Source organism: Diabrotica undecimpunctata, chromosome 1 (genome assembly GCF_040954645.1).
Source record: "Diabrotica undecimpunctata isolate CICGRU chromosome 1, icDiaUnde3, whole genome shotgun sequence".
Classification (NCBI taxonomy): domain Eukaryota; kingdom Metazoa; phylum Arthropoda; class Insecta; order Coleoptera; family Chrysomelidae; genus Diabrotica; species Diabrotica undecimpunctata.
This window is the reverse complement of record NC_092803.1, coordinates 68,313,399-68,322,615: the sequence shown is the minus strand read 5'-3', so window position 1 is coordinate 68,322,615 and position 9,217 is coordinate 68,313,399.

Here is a 9,217-nt window from a genome sequence, read left to right as displayed (position 1 = left end):
TCCAAGAAAGCAACTGGACCAGACATCCTCCCAGCTGAACTCTTAAAAACTATACAAGAGGACCACACCAGCGCTGTAGTTAATATTTTTCATAATGTATATAACTACTGGTGAAATACCTGGGGAACGGCTAAATGGAACAGTTTGTCGTAGAATGCTTAAAAACACCGAGGTCGTCTAGGGTTATTGGAAAAATCTAAATATTTTATACAAAAACCTATATCGTATGGCATATACACCTAAATGATCTTTTAGGTCGCAGAGCCGAAAGATCTACTGTGTCCAAAGAGCACCAAATTAATAGAAAAAATTAAAAGAAGGCAAAAAAATGAAGTAGGAAAAAAAGAAACTAACTATTCTCAAACTAATAGTTTTTAAAGTACATATGTTAAAACGGTTAAATAAATAAATAAATAAAACTTCATTGGCATTTCTTTCAATAACCATAAAAATATAAATGTAACTCTCATCGTGTCCACCTGTGTACTCTTCTCTTGGCTCTGAACTAACGGGGAATTCCACCGCATTCTAACAAAGCCGAAATTGGTCAAATGAAAAGTAACTGAACAGAGAAGATAGTATAGAAAGTTGCCGATTATTTGCGTGGTAGGTAAATCCGAGGCGAGTCGTCCTTCGTTCGCGTCCTCACTTTGGTGGATTTTGTTGTTTGTAAACAAGACACCTGCGACTATGATCCGCATGCATTGCAATCCGGTTCGAACTGGATTATGATATCTCGACATGGACGGAGAGATGGGAACAATCATTATAAAATTAATAGCGACTTGGAGCGGTTATAAAATATGTAGTAGCTTTTTTAATTCGTTTTAGCAATTATTTTTTAGAAGTTCCCAAAAATTATACAATTTGGTTATTTTTTAGAAGTTCCCAAAAATTATACAATTTGGTCAATTAAACGTCCGAGATTGAACAATTTCATGGATAGGATTATTTCAAGTCACAGATTATTTTTTCACTGACAGACCAAGTGAACTTAACACTTTAACTCCCAGGCCATAATTTGAAAAACTTTATGCCAACCCATTATACTTTTTTGATATAAGGACTTGAAGATTAATGTTAAGAACATTATTTGCTGTATTTACTCAAAAAATAGCGGGGGTAACAAACCATCGTCCACAGGCATTCTAGAGAACCCGTATTCCACGCCTATTAATACAAATAGTCTATATCTGCGGTTATAAGAGGTACACACCGAAATGAACAAGGATAAGTTTTGTGCCCATCTGTGGGACACATGGGTTGAACGGAAATCTTACTGTGCCCACAGGTGGTGCACATGGGAGCTAAAGTGTTAAAGATCTTTTTGATTTTGTTTATTTTGGTTTATAAAACACACTTGGTAAACACATCAATCGTCATTATCATAATTAAAGACAGGCCAGTGCAGAATTTGTGAACAGTGAACCCCTCAATAAACTCAAATACTACTACAATTTCTAGCTCATTTGAGGAGAAAACAAAGCGTGTGTAATTTGAAATCTGAAAATTTACTCCCTGATCACTTTTGGCAACTCTTCCTACCGAAAGAATATAAAAACAATTTTTCTTGTAAACCCGAGGACCACTTCTTTGGATATCATTTCTGTTTATTGCATTGGTTCGTAATCCCGGTCGCATTTTCTAATAATTTTAAGGATGCAAAATGCCATTAAAGGTTTCGATTCTAACCAGCACATGTCCGAGGAAAGTTGGCCAAATATATAAGTATTAGGCACTGCAGTAAAATAAATTAACTTCATTCATACATAAAATTGGCATAAGTTTGTGGCCACATTCCAACGATACACTCCAATGATATTGTAAGATTGTAACTAAATTCACGCAAGTAGAAATTTTGTTAAACTTTTATAACCGGCAAATGATATTGCCTAAACTCAAAGGTAATACTGCAAACACTGTTGACCGTTTTTGCACCACTCAGCTATTTCTTCGATTTTGTTAGAATGTTTTTTCGCGCGCCGTTTATGTACTCACATTTCAGCACTAGTCACTATTTTAGAAGAATCACTCAATGATTGGACCTTATTGACATTCAATTGCTCGCAGGTTTTTTGTTTTGGAAGCCTTTCGAGCGCTTATTACAATGTGCAGCTGTTTGTTATCGGAGGCTGTTTGCTGTGCGAAATGATCCGTTTAAGTATAGAAATGTCATGTCTGAAAAAATCTGAATGTTCGTAAAAACTGACTTGTGTTACTTATGAAACCACTACACCGATTCAAATATATTTCCAGTTAAAAACATCAAGAAATATTAATTTTAGTTAAATTAACTGCTTAAATACTAGCACAATTAGGCAGGTAATATTCGCTCATGTTAATTTCTTTTCGATTGAATTATCAAATTTGATTATTGTCCAAACAGGACAGATTGCAAATCTTTACTTAGAAAATAAGTTAAAAACATATAACACGTTATAAAATATTCTTTTAAATATAACGTCACATCTCTATTATTAGGTAGGCTGAGGAACGGTCTTTCCATTGGCGGTGTTGCCGGCATGACTAATGCACAGGAAGTTGACGGAAGTTCATGACATGCTTGTTCTTAGTCATCTAGGGATGTCGCAAAATAATAAAAATTTTAATTGAAATGTGCACGTAAAACAGAACGAAAAAAGTACAATATAGAAAAGCCCAATTTAAATGTATTACAAATATTTAATCTGTACTTAATGGGTATAATACTGTTTGTAATTATAAAACATTTTAGTTGTTTAAAAATAACTTATAACGTAGAAAATCAACTATTTAACTTACTCTATCTTTCTTATTTCTTTTATTCATCTTTTTGATCAATCATACAACTCAAAAGTGTAGAAGTAGTAAAACTAAATGTGAATAGTGGTGTCAAAAATAATAAGATTAATGACGATACAATAAAAGGTGATCAATTCAAGTAATACAAGCGCGTCGATTGAATCAGCCGTCAGGGTATTTATGAAAGGTATTTCCCGATGAGTCAGCGTACTTATCTATGCTTACATCCTCTGTGGATGTTGGCAATCACGTTGGTCCATACAACTTTGTTGACAGCTGCTCTAAATAGATGTATGGTAGTCATTCCTGCCCACTGTCTGATGTTATTTTCAACCACGATGTCCTTCTGCGCCCTCGAGACCTTTTGCCTTCTATCGTGCCTTGTAAAATTAGTTGAATTAGTTGATACTTCTCATTGCGCATTACATGCCCTAAGTATGCCCTAAGTAATAAGAAACTACGAAGTAGGAAAGACTAAACAAGCAATAGAGCGAAATAAGGACATGAAAATTTGGAAAAGAAGCCTTCAAAAGGGAAAAATAGAAATTAACAAACTAAGACACAGAGCTGGAGAAACTACGAACTGAGATGAAATATTAACAATAGTCGAAAAGTTCTAGTACACAGAGTTATATAGATCAAGAGAAAAAGATAACAATACGCAACCCCCAATTACAGTAAAAACTTTGGTTCTAAACCAAGGATCAGATTTAAATAAAAATAATTTAGATAAAAATAAAAAATGTCAAATAAAATAAGAAAAATGTTTTGGGTGGACCACCCTTATCACTTAGGAGTATGAAAAATATATTACAACCTATTCTCAGCCCTACCAAACTAATTTATTATTTAATTTTGGGGGTGTATGGCGACTAACACTGTGACACGAGAAATATATATATATATATATATATATATATATATATATATATATATATATCAAACGCATAAAATTGCAATATCTGGGACAGCTTATGAGAAATCAGCACCGTTACTCCCTGCTGCAGTCTATATTGCAAGGTAAAGTCAAAGGTAAGCGTGGACCCGGTAGAAGGAGAATATCATGGCTGCGGAATTTAAGAACATGGTTTAAGAAAACCTCAACGGAGCTGTTTCGAGTCGCAGCGAGCAAGGTCATGATTACCAATATGATTTCCAACATCCGAAACGGATAGGAACCAGAAGAAGAAGAATATATATATATATATATATATATATATATATATATATATATTTCCTGTTTTAATAAAATTATTATAAAATATATAATTTTTATAAAGCCTAATAACGAACAAAAAAGGATTGTTTCTATAAAATACCTTGTGAATGTGAAAACTTTTATTTAGGTGAAAAATAAAGTCCATTAAAAATGTAAGTGAACATCAATCTTTTATATTAAAATAGATAATTTGACAGATTTCAGATATGTAAACACGCATAGGAAAATGAACAAAGAATTAAATGGAAAGATTCAAGTAGATTCAACTTCCTAGGCAAAATGTAATAGGACCTGGTTATCAATATTAAAGGAAATCAACAAGTATTAGGAAATCAATAATATATCGAGAATACATAATTATTTATGTTTCAAAATAACATAGAGTTTGATGTTAATATTGAAACTGAACTAAATGTAAGACCAAAATACTTACCATGTCGGAATAGTACCATGAATTTTTTCTCTCTGATAGTAGTGCTCTAGGAAGCAGGATCTGAATGTTTGTCTTAATCCTTTTTTTCAAACAATATGAAAACTGAGCCACAGCCAAGATAGTGGATCACTTTTTTGATCGAATACCATTTCTATGATGCAAGTGATCCTGTGCACTTAGTCCACAGTTGAATAATTTTTCCAAAATAAGTTATAGTTTTCCCTCTTCTATTATTGGTTTAAGCATTGTTCATAGATTCCATATCATATAAGTAAGGATATGGGCCTATATGATGATGCCTTGTTCTGTGGTTTCCAGATTATCACTACCCCTGGTACTCTCCAGAACCTTATTCATATTCTCCGGAACATTTTAATACGAAGCATTAATAAGGCATTTTATTTCTTTAGTGGGTTTTGTTGGAAGCTGCTTTAAGACCTCATCAGTAATGAGATCAAAACCATTTAACTGTTCCTCTAATATTAAAGGTTGCGCCAGGTTGTTCATGACATTCTCCATTATGCAGTTAAGTCTTTGCTGATGATCTGCAAATATTTTAGCGTTTTGTTCATTGCTGCGGGCCCAACTTCCATTGCTGTTGTATTGAGACTAGCGAGTAATTAGTAGCTTTCTCAATATTGAGTAAGATAGTCACATAAAGATTACTAGTGTTGTTTTATGCGTTTAATTTGGCGGCAATTAGATTTCTTATTTCTTTTGGGTATACGTTTCCTTTGGTTTTTGCGGTGATAACTGATTATTATCCCTGCAGATAGTAAGATATCATTAGTAAGTTTCTCTACTGCTTTATTTAATCTCTCAGTTTTTTTAGCGAATTAGATGTTCAGTAATTCTTTCTAGATGCATTATGAAGCTATTCCAGACATATTGACTAATGTGAACATGTTTTGCATTAAAGGCTGCAATAATCAATATTTAGATTATTGAGCATGTTTATCCGATAACCATCACTGACAATCAAATTCCTGAAAGGAATATGGGGAAAGGACCAAAAATGAAAACGGCTATTAGAAGAGAAATGATGGGATGCATTAAAGAATGAGACAAAGATACCCCAACTCCACAACACGATCAATTTACATAGATATGATTCATGGGACCTGAATCCCTGAATAGCTAAAAGTTGCAAAATTGGCAAAAAATGCTGGAAGAAGTGATTTCGAGAAAAGTGAGTATTAAAAATATCTCTTAGATATTAAAACAATCAAAAATTCTTCGGAGCTTGACAACCAGATAATATTTTTAATGACTAGTTTTCTCCAAAACAAGCAACGAATGTAGTCAAACTTCACTGTTTCAACTAAAAAAACATCTCAAAAAGCTGAAACAATTTCCAGGAAATAGAGCCACTCTATTAAGAAGTGCATGCTTAAAATTCCCGACAAATTAGATGTACATTAGACGATTAGTCTATAAAGTGAAAATATAAAGCAATATTAAAAATGCCTTTGAAACAAAGTGTTTGGTTACAAGAGGGCGAATCTATAACATGCCTTCTTTTTAATGTAGCACTGAAGTAGACTGTAAGAGATGCTGAGTTATACAATAGAGAATCTAGCTTTACTAAATCTAGGGAAATAATGGCACTCGCTGATGATCTTGTATCAGAAAATTTAGTGCCACAAAAAATATGGACCTCACAATAAACGAAGAGAAGACCAAAGTAATGATTTAGATTCCAAACGCTAGAACTATGACATAAACTGCTCAAAACTTTAGGATGGGAAATTAAACTTTGAGGTTGTAAACAAATTGATTTATCTAGCCCCCCTCATCTTCTTCTAAATGTGCTATCTTCTAGAGATGTTGACGACCACATTGGCACATCTTATTCTATTCACAGCAGCTCGAAATAGATCAGTTGACTTTAGACTAGTCCACTTCCTAAGATTGGCCAGCCTGGATATACGTCTACGTCCAGGACCTTTCTTGCCCTCAATCTTGCCTTGTAGAATCAACTGTAGAAGTTGGTATTTATTATTACGCATGATGTGGCCGAAGTAAGCCAATTTTCTGTTCTTTACGGTGTTAATAATTTCTTTGTCTTTTCTTAGCCTCTGGAGAATAGTTATGTTACTTGTCTGGTGTATACATGAGACCCTCAACATACGTCGGTAGCACCACATTTCAAATGCGTCTAATCGGTTTATGGCATCTTCTGTAAGGCTCCAGCTTTCTACTCCATGGAGGAGAATAAAGACGTAACATCTAAGAATTGTTATGCGTATATTGATGCTTAAAGAAAGTTGCAGATAATCTTCCTAAGGCCGTTGAAAGATCTTCTGGCTTCTTCAATACGAGTTTTTATTTCGTAGCTGTGATCCCAAGTGTCGTTAATATTGCAGCCCAAATAGCATATTTTTCCACTTTTTCTAACGGTGTATCGCCTATTGCAATTTTGGCGTTTATGTTGGTGTTCTTACTAATAATCATTATTTTTGTCTTCTTGCAATTTAGCTTTAGGCCGTATTTGTTACATGTTTCTACAACGTTATCCACCATCCTTTGGAGCTTCTGCGCACTATCTGCCAGCAACACTGTATCGTCTGCATATTTAGTATTGTTTATAAGTTGGCCATTTACAGCAATCTCATCTTCTGATTCGTCCAAGGCCTCTCTAAAGATGTTTTCAGAGTATAATATGTTAAATAATGCCGGTGACAATATGCAACCCTGTCTAACTCATTTTTCGACTGTTAAGATCTCGGATAGTTCATTTTCTAAACGCACTCTTGCTTTTTGTTGGAGAGCAGTCTTATATCCTTACCATCGAGTCCTGATGTTTTTAGGATACCGATTCGTTTTCCATGTGGGACTTTATCAAATGTCTTCTCGAAATCGATGAAACATGCATACACATCGCAGTTGACATCCCTGGCTCTCTATATTAGAACTTGCAAGCTAAAAAGTGCGTTCCGAGTTCCGCTCTGAATCCAAATTGAACTTCACTCAGGTGTTCTTCTAATTTGGTGTATATGCACAAGTGAATGATAGTAAGGAGTACTTTAAGTACATGGCTCATCAAACTAATTAATCTCTGTTCTTCACATTTTTATTGTCCCCCTCATAATCAATAATAATTCAACAACTGAGTAAATAAAAAGGATACTAGTGAACAGGTGTTACTTTCGATTTAGTAACCACCTAAAGATTAAACGTTTAAGGCAAAAAACAAAACTAACAATATATGACACTAATCCTACCAGTGCTGGACAGTTGGGCAGGCTAAGACCGAGGTGTAAGGACGGTAGAGTATGAGAGGATGATTGGTGGGGTAAATTGTCAACGGTTGGCAAAGAATAGGAACGGATGGCGAAATAGAATAGGTAGTCGAAGCTTAAGTACGTTTGTAGCTGTTTGTGCTTTTTAAAGGAGTTGCTGTATGTGGTGTTTTACTACGCAGGATTTTTTCTGAACAATAAATTTTTACCGCTGATAATACTCGTTCGTGTTTTTTTAGACATTTCCTGGTTAGAACTGAATAAAATTGATACGGGTTCTACGTTCTACCAGTAGTATTATTCTGCAAAATATTCGTAATTTAAAATGTACACAGTTTTACAGTAGGTGCTCCTTCTTTACAGGTTTGATAAAATTGATAATTTAACAGTTTATAAGTTGAATTGAAATTGGTGCCGTATATTCACCACTTTATTGGTCTCGTTTGTGTCACGTTTCACCGTTGGTAAATATATTTTAGTTATGCGTAAAAAATGGTTGAATTTTATATGAAACTTAAAACTTTCTGGAGTTCGTTTATGTATAATTCTTATGTATATCGGTTGATTACAAAGAATTTTTATCGCTAGCAGTGACCATTTGATTTCAGTTACGTTTAGAAATAGTATACTACATTTGTACTACGACTTGATAGTTGATATGTCCAATTCTTACGAAATTTTTATAATTCTGGGTGCTGAATCATACTTATAGATATTTCCAGGCATAACAACCACTAATTACATACTATCACGACGCGCGACGTCACGAGACAGTTACGATAACTATTTACATTTAGACGCTGTGATAATCGACACAATAATTACCGAATCTACTTTCTTTTTTATTTAATCTAAACGATTATATCCAAGCACAACGATCAGGTTCTATTTTCGGAACTATTAATCGTTGGAATATGATTTGGTCCGATAAAATTGCCATTTCATAGTATTAAAATGAAATGCATAATTGGTACTAGTTCATAGCATGAAATGGTCGTTGGATTTCGACTAGTCATTCAAATGAAAATCATTTAACGGACCGATTTGATTTCGTCCGATACCATTATTATAACGCAAGGAGAGTTAAATAGTCCGGTGAAATTAATATAATAGGCATTTCTTGGCCACATTATCAATTTTCATTGCCTTTTTCAAGTCGATATAATACGAGACATACTAAACATCACAATGCAAATAAAGCAGTAAAATATCATTAACGATGCAACCTGTAAGAATAAAGAGAAACTGAAACAAGACCCGTCGTATTAAGAAGACTAAATGTTGATCTATATTAGGCAAATTACTGTATTCATTTATGCCAATTTGGCTTCCGAGAGACGACCTTGGAAAACGTTTTGATTTCTGGTTACAATGAGAATCGAACCCACCTATGAGCTGCCTAGTGCGCTCAGCAGCTTTCTTCAAAAGATTTTTCATTTACAGGTAAACTAACAGCGAAAAGATTAAAAAGAATCAGAAAAATGTAGAACATTTAAAAATACATAGTTTCTAAACTATTACTATAATCTAAACTAAGTAGTA